General features: G+C 45.2%; 1 pseudogene across 8 annotated transcripts in view; it reads right to left on the bottom strand.

Moving 5' to 3' along the window:
- Positions 1-394: 394 nt before the first annotated feature.
- LOC735361 (protein FAM153B) overlaps positions 395-23445 on the bottom strand; it is a 40407-nt pseudogene continuing 17356 nt past the window's right edge. For 4 of the 8 annotated variants that reach the window (XR_008615352.2, XR_010157051.1, XR_010157052.1 and 1 more), the window contains 17 exons: positions 22342-22412; positions 21859-21883; positions 19504-19574; positions 19042-19072; positions 16950-17020; positions 16489-16519; positions 12259-12296; positions 11773-11840; positions 11579-11684; positions 9311-9970; positions 5858-6012; positions 5587-5742; positions 4577-4710; positions 3745-3814; positions 1448-1571; positions 1137-1305; positions 395-543 (listed from right to left, as the gene is read on the bottom strand). The product of XR_008615352.2 is annotated as a protein FAM153B, transcript variant X3 (transcript). Of the gene's footprint in view, positions 544-1136; positions 1306-1442; positions 1572-2295; positions 2428-3744; positions 3815-4576; positions 4711-5586; positions 5743-5857; positions 6013-9310; positions 9971-11578; positions 11685-11772; positions 11841-12258; positions 12297-16488; positions 16520-16949; positions 17021-19041; positions 19073-19503; positions 19575-21858; positions 21884-22341; positions 22413-23445 lie in introns of those variants that run through there. The other 4 variants (XR_010157054.1, XR_010157053.1, XR_008615353.2 and 1 more) reach the window with 4 other exon arrangements.

Raw genomic sequence — 23445 nt, 5'->3', positions numbered from 1 at the left:
TGGGAAGAATGGATGGACTGCATGTTCTCTATGCAGCTATCAGTACACCTCTCTCTAAGCTGGCTTTTGAAAAATATGGCCGTGAGTTTGAGGTGATAACACTACCCCCTCTCCAGCAGCTCCTGTGTCGTGGTGCACGTATCAGGTGGTCTTTGTAGCCAGTGAAGATAGAATCCGGATTGGAATATATGTTAAACAAAGGCTGAATCAGGACATGTGCCAAGCTGAAGACTTTTCCAGTTCTGTACAACTGAGCCTCAACAGTGTGTTATGACAAAATTGTTCTCCAAACATTAATTTGTGGTCTGCTACCATACACAAACAATACCAAATAATGGACTATGTGTCCATCTTGTCCATCTTTGATACTGTGTTCTACCAAGAGAGACACCTCCCAAAGCCAGAAAATGTTTATTAAACAAAATCAATGAAATGTCTGAGCACAGTCCAGGTGGCAGATGTTTACTTCTTGAATAAATGACTTCATCTTTTAACACCATTTCACACTGAAGTCCAAATGGCCTCACAAATATTTCCTGGATCCTAACAAAGAAAATAATCTCAGTTGAAGATCCTGTATTCAATTATTTTGGTAACTATTTCTTATGTGTTTTCTTTTTCTTTCTTTTCTTTTTTTTTTTTTTTTTGAGAAGGAGTCTCTCTCTGTTGCCTAGGCTGGAGTGCAGTAGCACGATCTCAGCTCACTGCAAGCTCCGCCTCCTGGCTTCACGTCATTCTCCTGCCTCAGCCTCCCGAGTAGCTGGGACTAGAGGTGCCTGCCACCATGCCTAGCTAATTTTTTTTTTTTTGTATTTTTAGTAGAGATGAGGTTTCACCGTGTTAGCCAGGACGGTCTCGATCTCCTGACCTCCTGACCTTGTGATCCGCCCACCTCAGCCTCCCAAAGTGCTGGGATTACAGGCGTGAGCAACCGTGCTCGGCCATCTTACATATTTTCTTTGTCTAAATGACTGAGCTGGGTGCTGAGGAGATGATGTTGGCCAGGATGGTCTCTATCTCCTGACCTCATGATCTGCCCGCCTTGGCCTCCCAAAATGCTGAGATTACAGGCGTGAGCCACTTTGCCCAGCCAAGATTGAAATCTTGATAAAAAAAAAAGCAGTTTGGAAACTTACCTGTTTTTTATTCAAAGCCCGTCCTCTCCTTCCTGTTCATGAATGGCAGGCATCCTGTGGTGACTGAAGAAGGGCCTACCAGCGAAGGGACTCCATCGCCCGAGGAGCAGCTTCCGCAGGAGCTCCGGCAGGTTCCTTGGAAAACGTGGCAGTGCCGGGCCATGGTGCCCTGTTCAGAAATACAAGACTCAGATTTAGTAAAGCCAGTTGTGTAATGTGAAATTCGTTTAAAAAATCCTTAACCAAAACATTTCATTTCATAAGACCGATGTATTCTATCAACAGTTTTTTACTGTATGTTCATACTTAACGGCATTAAGAATCACTGTGATGGGCTGGTGACATGCATCTGGTTCATCAATGTTAGCGGCAAAGCTTCCAGCATCTACAACTCTAGTCACCAAAATCAAGAATGTCTTTCTCTTCTCTTTTTACCTAATTACAAAAAAGGGATTGATTTATGAAAAGCAATATATTAACAAATAGCACAACTTATGTTCATATCATTGCCACTTCTAGCCACAAATTAGGAGTCAGGATTAAGGAAAACTTACCTAAGTTTTCCCAGGCTATTTTAAAATTGCTTTTTTCCTACAAAAATAAATGTTAAATTCTTCTTTTGAGGTAGTCTCAATTAAGTTGCTGCTAATTGGAAAAGACTATTAGATCTTAAGCTGAACTGACAATTTTATAAAATAAATAGACTTCCTTTTCTACTATTAGAATTTTCTAATAATGAGTTCTATTATTATAGTAATACTTCTGAATTCCCTTTTAAAATATTGTTACTATCTTGGCATTTTTCAGACTTAACCTGAAAATGTTTTAAATATCAAAATAGACATATCCGAAGTTTACAACAAGGGTGTACAATCATGATGGGCACACTTCCTCAAACATGGGGGACCAACCCAACTCAGACCCATCACACCCTCAGCGTGTGGAAATGTTAAACTATACAGGAACCATGGCTGGAGACAAAAATCTGTAGGTGTCCCTGACATAAAATGCCATAGTACTTGCCTGCAGCCTGGACACACCCTCCAATATCCTTCAAATCATCTCTAGATTACCCACAATACCTAATACAATGGAAATGCAACGTAAATGGTTGTTATACTTTATTGCATAAAGAATGACAAGAAAAAAAGCTTGTACATATTCAGTACAGATGCAACCATCCTTTTTTTTCTGGAATATTTTTGATCTGAGGTTGGTAGAAAGCAAGGATGCAGGACCCACAGATAAAGAGGGCTGACTGTATTTAACACACACACACATTTTCTTTTGCCTGAGTGAAAAACAAAATTGTACTTGTAACACAGCTAAAGGATGTCAACAAAACTGTTCTTTCCAACCTCAAATTGATAGAGATGACCTTCAAAGTCCACATAGAACCTCTTATTGCCTTTTGTATTTTTAGTAGAGACAGGGTTTCACCATGTTGGCCAGGCTGGTCTCAAACTCCTGACCTTGTGATCTGTCTGCCTCAGCCTCCCAAAGTGCTGAGATTACAGGCGTGAGCCACCGCACCCGGCCATCTCTATTTCTTATACACAATAATATTATAACAAGAAAGATATAAATTTGCTTAATATGCAGCTTCTGTTTCTGAGTTCTGTAGCTGTCACTCAATAAGATAAGAAAGCTACTGATCTCACCAAATCAAGGACACAATACTGTTCCCTCAGGTAGCACAAATTGCATGGGCTCAAAATATGGGAAAGACAATCAATATTTTATGAAATGGTGTGTTTTAAGGCTGACCTACAGATAGGAATTTTTTTTCCAATCCAAGCAATAAAGCTTTGATATGGATGTTCACTCCACATCCTGTCCTGATCCTCAGCTGCCAGAGGACAGCCTGTACTTGCCTTCACACTGCGTCTTCCTTCATGGCTTCAGGCTAAGATTGCCGGGAGCCTCCTATAAATGTGGCCATCTTATGGATTAAACACTTTTTTTGTTAGTTTTTGTTGTGTTTTAGAGACAGGGCCCACTGTCATCCAGCCTGGAGTGCAGTGGTATGATCATAGCTTTCTACAACCTCTAACTCCTAAGCTCAAGTGATCCTCCCAACTCAGCCTCCTGCGCAGCTAATTTTTAAATTTTTTTTTGTAGAAACGGGGTCTTGCTATTGTTGCCTAGGCTGGTGTCAAACTCCTGGTTTATAGTAACCCTCATACCTTGGCCTCTAAAAGTGCTGGGATTACAGGAGTGAGCCATCATGCCCAGCTTAGATTAAATACTTCTTTTTTTTTTTTTCCAGATGGAGTCTTGCTCTGTTGCCAGGCTGGAGTGCAGTGGCGCAATCTCAGCTCACTGTAGCCCCCACCTCCCAGGTTCAAGTGATTCTCCTGCCTCAGCCTCCCGAGTAGCTGGGACTACAGTCACGCACCACCATGCTCAGCTAATTTTCGTGTTTTTAGTAGAGATGGGGTTTCACCATGTTGGCCAGGATGGTCTTGATCTCTTGACCTCATGATCCACCCACCCTGGCCTCCCAAAGTGCTGGGATTACAGGCGTGAGCCACCGTGCCTGGCCCAGATTAAATACTTCTTTAGAAGATGGACTAGAAATGGGTCATCAGAAATTGTTTTTACTTACATATGAAGAATTCCAATCTTCAAAAAATTTTAGAACTCAATCAGAACTTGAGAACTTCTTTCAGTAGGTGCTGTGATTCAATAACCAGAATTCTGCTTTACTTTATAGTTACACAAGTATTTCTGTCATTTTCCTACTAAATTACATGAAGGGGGTTGTCTGCTTATGAGCTGCACCACTGAGCAGCATGCCTATCAGTGAGAAGGTGCCTGACAATTCTCAGTTGAAATGTCCTGACCAAGTTCCCCCAGAAATTTGTGAGTATTCAACTGTATTAAAACTAAATATATTGTTTTTAATGACAAATAGTCACTATTTAGTAAAATGATTACTGTGCTATAATAGAACAAGTCCTTAGCCCAAAATTAAATGGCCACAGATTGACATATGCATAAAGCTTATCAACTATCACATAACACATTTTAACAAAAATCAAGAAGACTAATAGATGATCTCTTCTTCTTTTTCTTTTGTGAGACAGGGTCTTGCTCTGTCACCCAGGCTGGAGTGCAGTGGCACAATCATGGTTCACTGCAGCCTCCACCTCCTGGGTCCAAATGATCCTCCAACCTCAGCCTCCCAGGTAGCTGGGGTCTCAGTCGCATGCCACCATTCCCGCTTCATGTGTGCGTGTGTGTGTGTGTGTGTGTGTGTGTGTGTGTGTGTGTGTAGAGTCTGGTCTCAAACTCCTGGGCTCAAGCAATTCTCCCTCTTTGGCCTCCCAAAATGCTAGGATTACAGGCATGAGCTAAATCGTACCAAAGAAATTATATTTTAAAAGTAAAGTCAAAGGTAGAATTTAAGAACAAAGGAATTCTATTTCTATACTTACTAGTCCCAGGTAGACAAACAACACGGCCTTCCTCAGCCTCTACCTGAGTCGTTTCAGATGAGTGTGAGCCATGAGAAATCAGAGCTGTTATTTTCTGGTTGAAACTGACACTTTAGGCTACTGTTTTCATTTGCCTGTTGAAAGAATAACTTAGCTGTATTAATCATTTAAATTAAAATTAAACATTTGAAGGGAAAACATGGGGAGCAGACAACATCTACCTCACTCAAGGAGGCAGGTAATCAATGTAAAAGGAATGAGAAAAATCACCATTGGAACCACGGGTGTAATCAATGTTTCCAAGAGGCTTCAGCAATGACGCTGAAACCAGCTCGTGAAGGTTGCCGGGGAATAAGATGTTCACAGTGCTTTGATGTCTCATCCCACAGATGACTAATAACAACAGGGAAAAGCTACCCTCACAAGGAGATGTCCAGTTGACACTATCTCAACCAAAATTATTAAACATAGCATCAGCAATCGTGGGACAAACAGACGCAAACATCTCCTGGTGTGAGGCGGTAAGTACGCAACGCTGCCTAATCTGAATTAGGCATTATTCCCTGTTTAATTTGGATCCATTCATGAGAACACTGTTTAATCTGTATTCTTGCCAAAATGCTCAATCTATTCTAGTCAGAAGAAAAAAGCAACCAGATATATCTAGATTATGGGTCACTCTACAAAACAAAGAGCCTAGATTTTTCAAAATGTTTCATGTATTGAAAGAACTACTCCAAAGTAAAAGAATAGAGAGATGTGACAACCAAAGGCAAGGTTAATCTTTGATTAAACTGTGGATCTAAAACAAAAATAAAGAACATTTTGGAGACAATTAGGTAAATCTGAATATGGGCTGTACATCAAATTACTGTATTATAGTTAGATGGTAGAACTGTAATTACATAGAACATGTCATTATTCACAAGAGATAAATGCTGAAGTGTTGGGGTAAAACACCATGCTCTTTGCAACTTACTTTCAAATGATTCAGAGAAGAAAGTACTTACGGAAAGAGAAAGAAACTGCAAAAGGTGGCAAATGCTAGCCACTGGTTGATCTGAATGAAGAATATGCAGATGTCTATTGTTTTGCCTTTTAATTTTCTGTAGGCAAGGGAAAGATAGGAAGGAGGGAAGGTGCAGGCATTTCTTATCAATTCATACCTGTAAAAAACAGAGTTAAAAGAAAACCAAAGGCTTAAAATTCATGTAAACATCCAGTGAGATCAATAGTGATTTTCTGTCAAATTTCTGAAAAGCCATTAAGACTGTAACATACCTGACTAGGGTCACCTGTAGGTAACTTAAAGTACTTTTTCTGGAGGTTCCAGTCCTTCTACTTCGTATGTTTTATTCCATCATTCCTGGAATTGCCAGTTGTTCAAAATAAACCTCTAAATGATCATCGTAAGACATTTCATCATCAATATCATCCTTTAATAAAATTAAGAAAAAATAAAACAGGCTCTAAGGCAGTGACTAAACAATAAATAATTTGTAATAAAAAGGGCTGAGATATAAATGAGTCAATAAAATTAAGAAAAAATAAAACAGGCTCTAAGGTAGTGACTGAACAATAAATAATTTGTAATAAAAAAGACTAAGACATAAATGAGTCAATAAAATTAAGAAAAAAATAAAGCAGGCTTTAAAGTAGTGACTAAACAATTTGTAATCAAAAATACCCATCAGACATAAATGAGTCAATAAAGTATACAATTTTTTTTTTGAGATAGAGTCTTGTTCTATTATCCAGACTGAATGCAGTGGTGTGATCTCAGCTCACTGCAATCTTCACCTCCCAGGTTCAAGCCATCCTCCCACCTCAGCCTCCTGAGTAACTGGGACTACACACGTGCACCACCTCGCCTGGATAATTTTTGTATTTTTTTTTGTAGAAATGGGGTTGTCCCATGTTGTCCAGGCTGGTCTTAAAGTCCTGGACTCAAGCATTCCACCTACCTTGGCCTACCAAAGTGCTGGGATTACAGGTGTGAGCCACCTCGCCTGGCCTGTTTTTATACTTGACATGAGAAAACTGTTATAACTTCAGTCAATTATAAGTCATTATAAAAAAATATTTAACCTCTTTGAGAGGACAGGACAGAAAGATCCTGACACGTTATCAAAGCTTAGGGTAGGATAAATGTGCCATCACAAATGAATGGGGAAGAGAGCAGGCCCTTCAGAAAATGGTGTGGCAAATGGTTGCCTCTATCAAAAAAGTACAGACGAGCCTATCCTAAGAGAAGTAAAAGGAAGAAAGGGAGGAGAGAGAGAGAAAGAGAAAAAGGGAGGGAGGACACTGTGGAAGGCTTCAATGTTGTAATACCCAGCTCAGCAAGGATAAGATAAACCAAGAGCTCTCAGTCATGGTCTAAGCTGGCACTGGCTTTTTTTTTTTTTTTTTTTCGAGGTGAAGTCTCACTCTGTCACCTAGGCTGGAGTGCAGTGGCGTGATCTCGGCTCACTGCAAGCTCCACCTCCTGAGTTCACACCATTCTCCTGCCTCAGCCTCCTGAGTAGCTGGGACCACAGGCACCTGCCACCACATTGGGCTAATTTTTTGTATTTTTAGTAGAGACGGGGTTTCACCGTGTTAGCCAGGATGGTCTCAATCTCCTGACCTCGTGATCCGCCCCCCTCGGCCTCCCAAAGTGCTGGGATTACAGGCGTGAGCCAGTGCGCCCGGCCTACCTTTTTAGAGGTTAATTTTGCAATTAACATAAAGAGTTTCAAAAACACTCGTCACCTTTGACTTAGCCATTTCACCTCCAATAATCTAGCATACTAAAACACTCTAAGATCAGATACATTTAGGTCAATAATTCTTTATCCACCAATTACACAATCCAAAAAAATTTTAAAAACTCTTTTGGCAGCAAAAGCTGTCCTCAATAAATGTGATACTATTTGTAGTTTCTATTTATACCACTCAGCTGGCCTTCAAAGCCATGCATACTTTTAATGTAAGTAGCCCCAGCCTACTTCTCTGGGCTTATTTACCAACGCAGCCTCCCACAGATGCTGTAAACCTGACACAGAAAGCCCCTGGCTGTTCCCCAGACACTGCCCACATACCTCACAGCAGCGCCTTTGCTGATACTGTTTCTGCTTCCTGACACGCCCTCCTTCTCGCACGTCTAAGGCCTGGCACAGGCCCCATCTCTTTTCATAAAGCTTCAGCCATACCTGCCTCAGAGGTAAATTTCTGACCCCCATGATTCCCAGGCACATTTTGGTGCACTGGGTGTACACAACACAATCTGAAATGTGGTTCTGCATCTCTTCTTTGCACCTGGCTGAGGTCTCAGAGAGCAGAGGCTAAATATTTCGTGGCTCCCTCAATTTCTAAACACAGTGCTGTATATTGAGTGGCACCTCTAGGTGACTACTTTGTACCCTAAATGTTAAACTGAGGGATGAGTGAAACCATATCAGGATTAATAAATAAATACATTCTTGAATTCCATCACTTAATAGAAGTGGCCATTTGAATGCTGGCAGGTAGGAAGAAAAGAGGAGGAGAAAGAACCCCAAAAGTTGGCATCATAACTACTGCCACAAGAAAGGAGAATCAAGCAGATTGGTAAGGTAAAGACCAGGGAAACACAGGTCACTGCAGGACTGAAGAATCTTCCAAGCTTGTCAGTAATGTAAGTTTCTCATTTTCCAATAAACTAGTGTGGCATAGGTCACTGTTTAGAGTCTTGTCTTCAAAATGTTTTCCAGCATCAAGGAAAACAATCTACAAGAAACAAAATGGTGAGAAAAAGCAGCACACTCACGGCTCTGAAGAGCACAGCATAAGGCTACAAAAAGGACCAAGCACCTTCTCAACCTGCAATGTGCTCTGTGTCTGTAAATCACAAGTTAGATGATGAAGGGCTGGTAGTTTCCCATGAATTAATAACTTTCCTTCTTGCCCCCGTGTTATCTCCCTCACCTGACCCCCCCCCCCAATAAAACATCCTTAAAAGGCTCCTCTCAAATTCCTTGCAAATATTAGGCTCCTCTCAAATTGCTTGCACATGCTTGGAGAAGCTCACAGTGGTTAGTACACTCATACACAACTGAACTTGAGCGACACAAAGCTTACAAGACAGCAAAGACAACAGCAAAGCTGGGCCCAGCAGCCATCACCTAAAGAACTCTTCACTCGTTACATTGGAGCAGGTGATCTCTCTGGAACCAGGAACCACAGAACCCTGAAGGACACGGAGCTGGTGGCTAAGGATTCAAGGCCTGCAGTGAAAATGTAACATTTCCCTCCAAGTGCTTATTTCTGCTATAAACTGGTTTAGTTTTGCAATGAACAACTAGATTTCTAACTGATATTCACGTTAATAAACTTTTCTTTTTTAAGACAGGGTCTTGCTCTGTCACCCAGGCTGGAGTGCAGTGGTGCAGTCATGGCTTACTGGAGCCTCAACCTCCTAGGCTCAACCAATCCTCCTGCCTCAGCCTCCCAAGTAGCTGGGGCTACAGATGGATGCTACCATGCCCAGCTAATTAAAGGATTTTTTTTTTTTGTAGGGATGAGGTCTCACTATGTTGCCCAGGCTGGTCTTAAACTCCTGGGATCAAGCAATCGTCCTGCTTTGGTCTCCCAAACTGCTGAGATTACAGGTGGTAGCCACTGCACCAGGCCATTAACATTTATATATGTAAAATATATACAGAATGTAAATCACCACAAAACATAAAAATACTCCATATTGATGTAACTTACCATACTATGGATTTATTTTAAAAATGAGGTAAAAGTCATTAAGAAAATGGAAGCACAAAAGAAGTCTATCAAAATTACAAAAACTTAAAACTGAGTAAACAAAACTTCAGAAAGAATGAAAACAATTGGAAAATAACTTCAAGAAAAAAATGTAAAATGGAAACAATACAAGAACAATTTGTGCCCTCTGAAAAACAGAGGTTAAAGTCAGAATTTTTTTGTTCTTTTTTTTTTTTTGAGACAAAGTCTCACTCTGTAGCCAGGCGCTGGGGTGCAGTGGCATGATCTCGGCTCACTGCAACCTCTGCCTCCTGAGTTCAAGTGATTCTCCTTCCTCAGCCTCCCAAATAGCTGGGACTACAAGAGTGTGCCACCACGCCTAGCTAATTTTTGTATTTTTAGTAGAGACGGGGTTTCACCTTGTTGGCCAGGCTGGTCTTGAACTCCTGACCTCAGGTGATCCACCCGCCTCGGCCTCCCAAAGTGCTGGGATTACAGGCATAAGCCACCACGCCCAGCCAGGAAAGTATTTAAAAACAAATTAAGCAAAGATTATAAAAGTTTTTGGAGTAACACATTTCCCGAAATGATCACGATCCACATCAAGTCTGAGCCATGTTGACATCCCCACATCGGGGCCCTTCCTGGTGTTCGAGGAATCTGCAACACAGACAGAGGTGCAAGGGTCACTAGGGAGGCACAGAGGTAGAGGGAGGAGGGGCTCCCTGGGATCGGTGTGCAGGTCTCAGAGACCTCCTTGGGCCCTGGAAGGTGACCTGGGGCCCCTGAGCTCCCCACAATCAGGTCTACTCAGATATCAAGGCACTGAGCCCTGTGTGCTGCTCTCTGCTGAGGGGTTATCTGTCCACAGAGAGTGTCTGTGAGTGTCATGGAGGAAGAACTGAACCTGGGCGCTCACACGGGCACCTTCAGGGGGCTGGTTCCCCGGAGGGTAAAACAGACACAGAGAAACGGGGGAATTTCAAGCATACCAGGATCAACAGGCAGAGTCCCATGCCCCTGGGCCCTAAGAGGAGCAGGAGGTCTCATGACACAGGGTGGGGGTGGTGACCCTGCCTTGCCACCCAGATCATCTGTGCCATCCAGACAGAAGAGCTGCACATTGAACATGCATAGCTTCCTGGAGAAGAGCTGCACGTTGAACATGCATAGCTTCCTGGAGAAGAGCTGCACGTTGAACATGCATAGCTTCCTGGAGAAGAGCTGCACGTTGAATATGCATAGCTTCCTGGAGAAGAGCTGCACGTTGAACATGCATAGCTTCCTGGAGAAGAGCTGCACGTTGAACATGCATAGCTTCCTGGAGCACGTCATTGTTATTGCCTAATAAGACCTGGTCTTTCTAGCATCCCCACCGGACCTGTCTTTGCTTTGTAATTTTTAAAATTATGCTTTGGTAAGACACAAATTTCTCATGTTTGTATATTCTAGCATAAAAGGGTTACAGAAGACATACATTTGAAAGAGTGAAAAACAGTGTATATGTACACACACACACACATTCATATGTGTACCTTATTTCAAGATTGGAAAATATATTTAAAAAACAGAGGCTCGCTAAATCATGTCCTCAAACCCTCCCAAGTGAGCATGGCCCTGAAATGTCTTCAAGGGTTTGTTTTGTTGGCATTTGGCCCAAGCCAGTGCCCTCTACATACAGAAGCCTCCAACCTCATCTTGAAAAATGGGGCCATGAGGCCACCCCAGGCCCCCACAGAGGCTGAAGGACCCCTGGAACTGGAGGCCCCCAGACCCCCCAGAGGCTGAAGGACTCCTGGGACTGGACACATTTCAGTGCTTCTTGGATCCTGCCGTGTCCCCTGCTTGACACCAGGACCTACTGAGGGCCTGCTGCCCCGCAATACTGGGTCGGGTGGGCTGCTCGCTTGTATGACAAGGAGCCTGGGGTGCCTCCATCCCTCTCACACCTTTCCCAGGAGGCCTGAACCAGGGGGATTCATGTCAACCCTAGTGTCTCCTCAGGATGAACTAGTGATGCTCCCTGTTGTCCTCAAGGGGCTGGGAGGACAGAGCTAGGTCCCCCCAAATGAGATGTTGGTGAGCTGAAGAGTTACTGCAGACAACACAGTGCAAAGCCCTTGGAGTCCTGCACATGGGGGTGCGACCAGCACCTCAGTGTCTCCCTCACTAAGCAGCCTGTGGAGGGCTCAGCCCAGCAGGCTCAGGGGCTGCTATGGAGTGGGTGTCTGTTTCCTGGAGCATGTTCTCAGGGCATCCTTCACTTACCTTCAGAGGTCTCTAAAATATATTAAAAATGTCCCAACATTTCAGGACATTCCACCGGCTTTTCTTGCTGGGCTTCCTGGTTTTCTTCTTGGGCTTTCTGGTTTTCCTGATGGGACAACAAGAAAGTGAGCGTAGCCAAGAAGAACATGGGCACATGCCTACTTCCCTCATCATTCTGTCCACTGCACACTCACACTTCCTCTTCCACTTTGGTCTTTTCTGTTGCTTCTTCTGCAGGTGCAGAGGAAGGACTTGCTGACATCTGTGAGGAAGAGAACAATTGTGCATGTCCAGAGACGCCAGTGCAGGAAAAGACCTATCTGTGAAGGCGGTGCCCAGAGCAGACCCAGATGTCACTGGGGGGTCCCTCCAGCAGGGTGGGGTCCAGCTCTTCTGACCCCAGCCCAGCCCCCTCCCCTGGACCCTGTAGGGTTGTTCAGCAAGATTCAAAGCTGCAACCTGGGGGCCAGTAAACAGGGCAATGCCAAGGCAGTGGGCAGGAGGGCTGGAGAGGGATTTTATCGACACTGAAGACCCGAGGACCTCAACTGTGGGATGAGACCAGGTCCTTCAGGAGAACAATCACAAGAGAGGGAAAGAGGAAAAGGACTAGAGCTAAAAAAGCTCATGAGTCAGAAAGAGGATAAAAGACAGCCAGCATATAAGAGGAGATCAATTACCTGCTGGTGGCTGCCTGTAATGGTGGAGTCTTCCAATTCTGTGAAGCAAGCATCAGAATGTCCGGAGGAGCAGCGGTGATGGGGTGGCCATAAGAAGGAAACGGGAGAGTTAGAGTCAAGAGAACCACTCAGACCCCGCTGTCCCGGGGCTGTGGAGCCAACCCCAGAGCCTCTGATGTGCTCATTTCTGGAGCCTTCTCCACAGCCTGTATCATTTCCTCTGTGCTATGAGGGAGGGACCTCTGACTTTCCACGTACTTTCCCAGCCCTCACATTCCATAACTGAGCCAAGGGAGGGGAAGCCGTGTCATTCTGTTCCTCCAAGAGGCAGCCGCCCTCTTCACAACGTTGTGCATGACGTGGAATTCCCTCCCTTCTCTTCCTGTAGGGCCTGTTTCTGTTCCCTCATGAATCCCATTTCCTTTCTCCCTGTGGACCTCCACCAGTCCTATTGTTCTCCAATATAAGAACACTGGAAAGAAGGTCAAGGCTGCACTGCCAGGGCCTCCAGTCAACCCATGGATCGCACCCTGGGTCGGCAGCACCTCCCACAGGCCTGGGGTTGTGTTGGGGCCTGCGGGAGGTGATGATGGCCGATGTCACTTATACAGTGACTGTTCTATGCCTGGAATGACCTTAGAGACTTGGAAAATATTCAGCCCTCAAAAGAATCCCAGCAGCTTCTGAATATTTGGAAACAATGGAACAGAATTCAAGGTAAAGCCCCTTGTCCCAGTTGCCTTAATCTGCAGGTGAGGCCAGCAGTTGCCAGCACAGAAATGAGGGGACCCTCCCAGGGTTTGCCTGAGCTGTGGGAAGACTAGGAGGGAAGGTACCTGGAAGACCTGACACAGAGAACAATCTGGGCCTGACTGGAGTGTGGGGAGAAGGACAAGGCTGCTGAGCCAGAGAGGAGGGTGTGACAAGACAAGTGACCACTATGCCAGCTGACCAGAGGCTCTGCCCTTGGCCCAGTGGATTCCAGGGACCAGGCTACAGGGAGGGTGAGAGCCACTGCCTACAGCAACACAGCAGCCCCTCCACACATATCCCTTAGGATTCCTGCCAGCCACAGAGGGCCCTAAGCAACAGCTGGACTTGGGCCTCTCCAGTGAAAGCCAATTTAGGTTTCATTCAAAGCACAGGGATTTGGGATTGGATGGGATTGGGTGAGGAGTGGAGGCCAAAACTGTGCTCAATCATGTGTTCTGCCCTCAGGACTCCAGGATGCTGGGGCACACGTAGGAATCCCAGAGGAAGGATTCCCTATGTCATCCGACCCAGGGAGCACCCTTAGAGCAGGAGCAGACAGTGAGGACAGGACAGGAAGGTGCTGTTGCAGGTCCCGAGAGTGTAGAGAAAGACAGTGGGCTCCTTTCACCTCCTGGCACACGTATGAAGGACTTTTGTCTTCAGGATCATGTAGCGCCTGTGTGGGGCTGTGTCCCACCCCACACTCAACTTTACACCTGCATACTCATCTTGTGATCTCTATTCACAAAAAAATGTGACCTCATCAAAACCCAGGGCTCTGGTGCTTGCTGTGGCAAAGGCAGGAATGATCTGGTCTTCTGCAAAATGTAATCTTTAAACACCAGAGCAAGAAATGATGGTGACATACACAACTCACACAAAGCCCATGAGAACAAAACTCTTAGGACTTTCTCATTAAGATACAAAAAAATCCCAAGTCAGACTTCTACACCTGTTTCATATTTAGTCACTTCACTGATCCCATCCTAGGCTCCAAAACAAGTGTAACCCAATTCCCAAGAACCCTGTCTCACTGGTCAACCCTGGAGTGTTGGTCCCTACCTGACCAGTCTATTTCCTCCTGGATGGATCCAGAGGTGGTGCCCATGAGCCCATGTACAGAGACACAAACATTAGCACTACTGCTCTGTCCACTGTGATTCTCCCTGGGCTCTGTGAACTCAGGGGCCTTTATGAAGGCACTGCTCACAGTTGTGAGCCTTCAGGTAAGACAGAGGACCTGAAATAATCCCTTTCAACTGTTCACCGACACTGGCTCATAGCATCTCTTACCTCCAATCTGAGAACCTGAGATTCCAGCCTTGATGCAAATGCACTGAGTTAGGTGGGTGCAGAGAACAGAACCTGGGCCAGACTCACAGCAGCTGCTTCCCAGGTGATTCTGGGAGAATGGAGATGCTCTCTTAAGAGTAGACTTTTGGCAACTGGGAACTTCTAGCATGGCTCTTGTGAGGAGGTTATGACTTTTTTCATTTATTTTAACATGAATGGGCACATATGCCACTGAGGACCATACTGGAATGCACAGGTCTAAACCCAAAGATGAGGAAGATGTGACTCTCCCCCCTGGTGATTCCTGGCAGAGTGGTTTGCTGCTCTGATCTGATCATTCATGGATGGGTACTTCAGGGGCACAGGAACAAGCTCCAGGCCTCCTGTGAAGTGCAGGGATGCCACAACAAAAATAAAAAAGCCTGGTCCAGCAAAGGAGGACTCGTAAACAGAAAAACAGCCTCTTCTGCAAGGAGAAAAGCTGAACCAAAGTAGCCAGGGTAGAGATGAGGGGGACACTTCATTGACTTCAGGAGCCCACCCTATTCTCCTGTGACCTTGGATCAGAATCCACTCAGGTTTCCAAATTACTGTGAGAAACAACAGATTGAAGGAGATGAGCAGGAAGCCTTTTCACACTGGTGCTGGATCTCAGCAAAGGGTTTGGAAGCATTGGAACATTACTGGGGCCCAAGATGGGCTGCCCAGGGCTAAGCTCTGGGATGAGAAGGAACGAGGAGGACATAGTCCTTCCCCTCCGTGACCAGCCATGGCCAGGATTCATCTACACATAAGTAAAGCAAAACAGAGTTTCGGACTAACAATTCCAAGACTATCTTAGAGAAAAAGGCAAAGTGATGTCTTATACGTCACACAGGAGAGTTGCAAGGACCACCTGGACTCTGGAGCAGCCCCTCTCCCTTTGCTGAGTTCACCTTGCACTGAAGCAGGGTCCGTTCTCACCTCCCCTGCAACTAGTGTGGGGCAGGTATCCTGCCTGATGATTATTTCATTAAATACAATAGAATATGCCACTGATTATTGTCTGCTTTTGAAAAGAAGCTGAGGAATGACTTCACCATTCTAGACCAAAAGCCTGAGGACTGTGTGTGTTTTACATTAATGATGACACTAAAGCCCACTGTGCAATGTACCTACTCAAACAAACCCTGGGGTAGCTGACCATTGAGACCATCTGATAACGATAGTGTTTAGGATCTGAATAGCTTTTCATTCTCCCACATGCACACAGAATTGCTGGAATAACTTGGCCTAGCAAGAAATTATACTAGGGCTTTGTGACAAATTCAGTGTAGTAGCTCATGCCATTAACCTTCCACTCATCCCCGAGTTCACATGTGCCTCTTCCACTTAAAAGACCAAGAGCTTGGGAAATTCAACTCTGCAGCATGTCCACCTGAGGACTGGGGATATTAAACTTATCTTCAGGTACAGCTGTGGTGGAGGATGAATGGATTGATTTATGCAAACTGTGCAGTGGTGATGGAATTTTTCTTGGACATTGATCCTCGTGTTGTGCTTTGAACATGGGAGTATGTTTTCTGGGGAAATGCACACACACTCGCAAAGACATCCACAATCATTCCATATAGACTCTCTCCTCTGTCCCTCCCAACTCTGATGTACTACCCCACGTTACATGACACTGCTGCTTCCAGGGATGACAGTAGCATGGTTAGAGTACTGGACTCTTAGTTTGTTGGGGTGTTTTTTTTTTTTTTTTTTTTGAGACGGAGTTTCGCTCGTTGCCGAGGCTGGAGTGCAATGGCACAACCTTGGCTCACTGCAACCTCTACCACCTGGGTTCAAATGATTCTCCTGCCTCGGCCTCCTGAGTAGCTGGGATTGCAGGCATGTGACACCACACCCAGGTAATTTTGTATTTTTAGGAGCGATGGGGTTTCTCAATGTCAGTCAGGCTGGTCTCAAACTCCTGACCTCTGCTGATCCGCCGGTCTCCACCTCTCAAGGTGCTGGGATTACAGGCGTGAGCCACTGTGCCCGGTGTGACTCTTAGTAGTTTTTAAACCAAACTTCCCAAATCTCATTTCTGGCAGAAAGCTCAAACCAGAGTGGCCCTTGAGCAAAAGCAGGTGAAGCAGCGCCACCTTTACAACACTAAGATTTCAAACCTAAACAAAGAGATGATCCCAGAATACGTACTCCTTGCCGGTGTGGCTGGGTCCACCTGCATCTAGAGAAAAAGAAAACACTATGAGGGTCAGACCATGCTGTCTCCTGTGTGCACAGGTCTTCACTTGTTGACGTTAAAAAGCCAGATGGTAAACAGTGGTTGAGACAATGGCCCCGGTATCTAGAAGACATTCGTGGAAAGGCACAGGATTTCTGTGCAACATTTTCAATTGTTTTTCTTTGACAATTCCAAATTCTTCTCAAGAAGAAGGCATTTCTCTTAAGGAAAATGCCTCTGACACACAGTTTGTAAGTGTGGATGCCATCTGAAACCACTGTTTAGTTGATAATGAACTCTGGCATTTGCCCACCAAGAAATTCTGTCAGTCACCTATAGTGTACATGGCGAGATGTATACATCTTAATTCAATTGAAACAGAGAAACCGAGAGAAATAAAATTTCCTTTTCAGAGGAAAGAAGACGACTTTACCATGTGAACCCCTGTGGCTTCCTCAGAGATTGTCTGCTCTGGCACATGCTCCTCCAGGTCTTCCAGGTCACCTAGGAAACAGAGTCGCTATAAGCACATGAGCTCCACTGAGTGAATCCCTCAGGTGGTCTTGGAGCTGTGGACACGGGGCTGGCGTGTGTGGAAAGGTGTGTTCACAGCACAGACTCAGCTGCTGCCGGTCCATCCTCCATGGTGGAGAGGGAAGGCAAATGGTGAAGGAAGGCATCAGGAAGGCCTCAGAAGACAGAGCCTTGGTCCTCTAGCTACGCCAACCTCTTCGACATGAAAGAGCCCATCGAAAACAGGGCACACCACACAGTGTTTCACTGCAGCATCCAGGACTCCTCCTTCCTAATCTGACCTGAGCTAACTTGCCCTCTTATTGATCCCTGCCAAAGTCATTTCCTCCTCACAATCCACTGAGGAGGATGCTGATGTGTTTATCATCCCTTCTAGAAGATTTTGTACGGAATAAGAAGCAACCTTTCTTAAAATAGGAGATTTAATTCTAGCCAAAAGATTTTATTACTAACTTTCTGTTACAAGGCAAATAAACCAAGATTTGAAAATAATTATCCTACCATTTAAAGATGACCCCTACTTAGCATGTGGTATTTGTTCTTCCACTCTCCCTTTTCAACAGAATTTGTGTGCACCATGATGTTCACTGCTCCTCATGCTCACACTGACTCCAGCACTGGGACAGCCTGTCGTGGGGAGCAGCGAGGGGGTGTGTGGGGCCGGCACTGACCCTTTCCAACCCAGCTGTGCAGGAGATTCCAGCAGGGAAAATGGGTGCCCGGCTAACACCCAAGTTGAGCCTTGAGATTTTTTTATTGGATGTTATGTCTTGGGATTGGGTTCCACTGAACTTCTAAGACTTGCGGTGATTATCTCCTTAAATACAATAGAGTATGGCACTGATTATTGTCTGCTTTTGAATAGGAGCTGAGGAATGACCTCAACGCTGTAGTCCAAAAGCCTGAGGACTCTGTGTGTTTTACATTAATGGTCACACTAAAGCCCACTGTGCAATGTACCTACTCAAACCCTGGGTTAGCTGACCATTGAGACCATCTGATAACGATAGTGTGTGGGATCGGAATAGCTTTTCATTCTCCCACATGCACACAGAAGTGCTGGAATCACTTGGCCTAGGAAGAAACTATACAAGGGCTTTGTGACAAATTCAGTGTAGTAACTCATGGCATTAACCTTCCACTCATCCCTGAGTTCACATGTGCCTCTTCCACTTAAAAGACCAAGAGCTTGGGAAATTCAACTCTGCAGCATGTCCATCTCAGGACTGGGGATACTAAACTTATCTTCAGGTACAGCTGTGGTGGAGGATGAATGGATTGATTTATGCAAACTGTGCAGTGGTGATGGAATTTTTCTTGGACATTGATCCTTGTGTTGTGCTTTGAATATGGGAGTATGTTTTCTGGGGAAATGCACACACACTCACAAAGACATCCACAATCATTCCATATAGACTGTCTTCTCTGTCCCTCCCAACTCTGATGTACTACCCCACGTTACATGACACTGCTGCTTCCAGGGATGACAGTAGCATGGTTAGAGTACTGGACTCCCAGTTTGTTGGGTTTTTTTTTTTTTTTTTTTTTTTTTTTTGAGACAGAGTTTCACTCGTTGCCCAGGCTGAAGTGCAATGGCACAACCTTGGCTCACCGCAACCTCTACCACCTGGGTTCAAGTGATTCTCCTGCCTCAGCCTCCTGAGTAGCTGGGATTACAGGCATGTGACACCACACCCAGGTAATTTTGTATTTTTAGGGGTGATGGGGTTTCTCAATGTCAGTCAGGCTAGTCTCAAACTCCTGACCTCTGCTGATCCGCCCGTCTCCGCCTCTCAAGGTGCTGGGATTACAGGCGTGAGCCACTGTGCCCGGTGTGACTCTTAGTAGTTTTTAAACCAAACTTCCCAAATCTCATTTCTGGCAGAAAGCTCAAACCAGAGTGGCCCTTGAGCAAAAGCACGTGAAGCAGCACCACCTTTACAACACTAAGATTTCAAACCTAAACAAAGAGATGATCCCAGAATACGTACTCTTTGCCGGTGTGGCTGGGTCCACCTGCATCTAGAGAAAAAGAAAACACTATGAGGGTCAGACCATGCTGTCTCCTATGTGCACAGGTCTTCACTTGTTGACGTTAAAAAGCCAGATGGTAAACAGTGGTTGAGACAATGGCCCCGGTATCTAGAAGACATTCGTGGAAAGGCACAGGATTTCTGTGCAACATTTTCAATTGTTTTTCTTTGACAATTCCAAATTCTTCTCAAGAAGAAGGCATTTCTCTTAAGGAAAATGCCTGTTTACACACAGTTTGTAAGTGTGGATGCCATCTGAAACCACTGTTTAGTTGATAATGAACTCTGGCATTTGCCCACCAAGAAATTCTGTCAGTCACCTATAGTGTACATGGCGAGATGTATACATCTTAATTCAATTGAAACAGAGAAACCGAGAGAAATAAAATTTCCTTTTCAGAGGAAAGAAGACGACTTTACCATGTGAACCCCTGTGGCTTCCTCAGAGATTGTCTGCTCTGGCACATGCTCCTCCAGGTCTTCCAGGTCACCTAGGAAACAGAGTCGCTATAAGCACATGAGCTCCACTGAGTGAATCCCTCAGGTGGTCTTGGAGCTGTGGACACGGGGCTGGCGTGTGTGGAAAGGTGTGTTCACAGCACAGACTCAGCTGCTGCCGGTCCATCCTCCATGGTGGAGAGGGAAGGCAAATGGTGAAGGAAGGCATCAGGAAGGCCTCAGAAGACAGAGCCTTGGTCCTCTAGCTACGCCAACCTCTTCGACATGAAAGAGCCCATCGAAAACAGGGCACACCACACAGTGTTTCACTGCAGCATCCAGGGCTCCTCCTTCCTAATCTTACCTCAGCTAACTTGTCCTCCCTTCTTTATCCCCTCGAGGTCATTTCCTCCCAGGATCCACCTGTCCTGCTGCTGTGTTTTTTGTCCCTCCCAGAACTTGCTTTTTTTTTTTTTTTTTTGAGATGGAGTTTCTCTTTTCTTGCCCAGTCTGGAGTATAATGGTGCCATCTCGACCCACCACAACCTGTGCCACCTGGGTTCAAGTGATTCTCCAGTCTCAGCCTCCTGAGTAGCTAGGATTACAGGCATGCATCTCCATGCTTGGCTAATTCTGTATTTTTAGGAGAAACGGGTTTTCTCCATATTGGTCAGTCTGGTCTCGAACTCTCAACCTCAGGTAATCTGCGCGCCTTGGCCTCCCAAAGTGCTGGGGTTACAGGCGTCAGTCACCATGTCACAACTTTTGTACTAGATAAAAAGCAACCCTTCCTCAAAGAGGAGACTTAATTCTAACTAAAATATCCTATGTATTCACTAACCTTTTGTTTTAAAGAAGACTAAGCCAAGATTTGAAAATACTCAATTATCCTACCATTTAAAGATGACCGCTACTTGGCCCATGGTGTTTGTGCTTCTGCTTTTCCTTTTAACACAGTGTGTGTATGCCATGGGACCTGCTGCTGCTCATGCTCACACTGGCTCCAGCACTAGGACAGCCCATCATGGGGGCAGCAGGTGAGGGTGCTGAACCTCTCCAACCCAGCTGTGTAGAAGAGTCCAGCAGAGAAGATGAGGACCAGGGTAACATCCAAGTTTTTCCTTCGGTTCTTATTTGGTGCTGTGTCTTGGGGGTATGTGCTGAACTGCAGCATATGTAAGGCTTGTGGAGATTATGCCATTAAATACAATATAACACGCCTGATTATTTTGTGCTTTTGATTCAGGACATGAGAAAATAACACAGCACTGCATGAGCCACCCTCCATCGTGCTAGGAAGGCAAGTGCTCACCCTGCCTCTCAGACCCTAGGGCAAACCCCTTGGTTTTCTTTTCATGTTGTAGTTTCTGAGCCGAGCACACAGAAACCATGACTAGGCTGAGGGATACAAGGCTGAAACGCTACATGACCCTGGAATTATCCATTCTGGGCCCCATTATCTTATGGTCAATATGAGACCTCTATGGAGAAAGTTGGGGTGATTTCCCCCTAACCCCGCCTGCAGGCTCCTCTCTTCTCAGTTTCCCAGCAGAACTCGCTGTAGCATGAGGCTGCTCCAGGGTCTAAATGCACAGGAAGAAGCCCTGCCCCACTCTCCCTGCTCAAGATGGGTTGTGGAGGGTCAATTCTGAGGGCTTTGGTAGAAAAGGCTTGTAAAGGAGGGAAGGGGCTAGAGTGAGGTGTCATGCCATTCTAGTGGCAAGAGGAAATAGAAAGGCCTGTGAAGAGGTGAGGTTTATTAGAAAATAAAGTATAGCAGGGAATTCTGAATGAATAAATAAATGCAGCAGAGATCCTGACACAGTCCTGTTCTATGGGCGTGCAGTAAGAATTTGCCTGGGTGTGGAGAGGATTTCTTTTAGGTTAATTAAAGTGTCCTGTGCGTGAAATAAACTGTACACTTTGGAAGCTTACAAGTTAATTTTTTCAAGTGCCTGCAACAGGACTGCAACGGTGACGGAAATCTCTGTTGAGAATGTGGACACTAGAAAATCCGGGGATATGTAGTACGGAAACCCACACACCCCCCTCCCAGACTCACTGACCACGGCACCACATGAATTCACAAAAGACACGGCAGGCCCCTTGCACGGGATCCCACCCCACCTTCAGAGAACACAGTTGCTCCCGGGGACTGCAGAATGTGGCCACTGTTTCTTATCTAGAAAAACCATTTCTCCCATCACAGTCTAGGTCCTCATTCACAACATGAAGCTCAGCTCAGGCTGCCTGTCTACAGGAAAGCCAGTGAGACAGGGCCACATTCCTCAACATCTGGATTACTCATCAGTATGAGAGGGGTTCCCCAATACGTACCACGTTGTGGAACTCCCAAGGATGTCTGTAATGACAGAAAATAAATTGCTATGAGCATCAGACCATGCTGTGTCCTGTGAGCACAGGACTTTTCTTCGCTTAGTGACATTAGAAAACAAGATGGAAAACCCAGTGTTCAAAGGAACCCCAAAGAAGTGAACAAATCGACTCATACTAAAGACACACATTTTTCTCAGAGGATATTTCCTCTGAAGTCCATGTTGGCTGGCAAGTAGCTGATTTTGCTCCAAAGAGAACAAAATTGGTAAGGCTCACTGCTACACAACGGGTGACTGATGCTGTCATTTTCTCCCACTGTCTTAAATCAAGCTTCAGTGGGGACAGACTCTCACTTACCATTTCCCCCAAGGACACTGTGTCACTAAGATATATATCATCAGATTCTCATATCTTAATTTAATCCAAATAAGATAAAGCTAAGAAAGCAACAGTTTTTTCTCAGACAAATCCAGGTGGCCTGACCTTCACCTCCTCTGGGTCCTCCTCCTCGCCGTTGTAACTGGACAGCTCCTGAAGTACATCCCTGATCAGAACTAGGAGAATACAAAGTGACCGTCAGCACCTTGGTGGTGGCGCTCATGAACAATTCAGTAACACTGCTTGAGGTGGGCTTGGGAGGAGGGTAGCAGGCACAGGAGAGATGCAGGAAGAAAGGGAATCAGGGCCTTTGGCTTCCTAGCTCCAGGCCACCTCATAAACATAAAATAGCCAATCTCAAACAGTGCACACCACGCAGTGCAGGCTGTGTGTCCCTGGCAGTCTCTGAGGGCTCCTCCTTCCTAATCTGACCTGAGCTAACTTGCCCTCTTATTGATCCCTGCCAAAGTCATTTCCTCCTCACAATCCACATGTGCTGCTGATCTGTTTATCATCCCTTCTAGAAGATTTAGTACGGAATAAGAAGCAAACTTTCTTAAAATGAGATTTAATTCTAGCCAAAAGATTTTATTACTAACTTTCTGGTACAAGGCAAATAAACCAAGATTTGAAAATAATTTTCCTACCATTTAAAGATGACCCCTACTTAGCATGTGGTATTTGTTCTTCCACTCTCCCTTTTCAACAGAATTTGTGTGCACTATGATGTTCACTGCTCCTCATGCTCACACTGACTCCAGCACTGGGACAGCCTGTCATGGGGAGCAGCGAGGGGGTGCAAGGGGTGGGCACTGACCCTCTCCAACCCAGCTGTGCAGGAGATTCCAGCAGGGAAAATGGGTGCCCAGCTAACACCCAAGTTGAGCCTTGAGATTTTTTTATTGGATTCTATGTCTTCGGATTGAGTTCCACTGAACTTCTAAGACTTGCCGTGATTATCTCATCAAATACAATAGAGTATGGCACTGATTATTGTCTGCTTTTGAACAGGAGCTGAGGAATGACCTCAATGCTGTAGACCAAAAGCCTGAGGACTCTGTGTGTTTTACATTAATGATCACACTAAAGCCCACTGTGCAATGTACCTACTCAAACAAACCCTGGGTTAGATGATGATTGACACCATCTGATAATGATAGTGTTTGGGATCTGAATAGGTTTTCATTCTCCCACATGCACACAGAAGTG

This window comes from Pan troglodytes, chromosome 4, assembly GCF_028858775.2.
Source record: "Pan troglodytes isolate AG18354 chromosome 4, NHGRI_mPanTro3-v2.0_pri, whole genome shotgun sequence".
Lineage (NCBI taxonomy): Eukaryota > Metazoa > Chordata > Mammalia > Primates > Hominidae > Pan > Pan troglodytes.
This window is presented reverse-complemented; position numbering and strand designations above follow the sequence as displayed.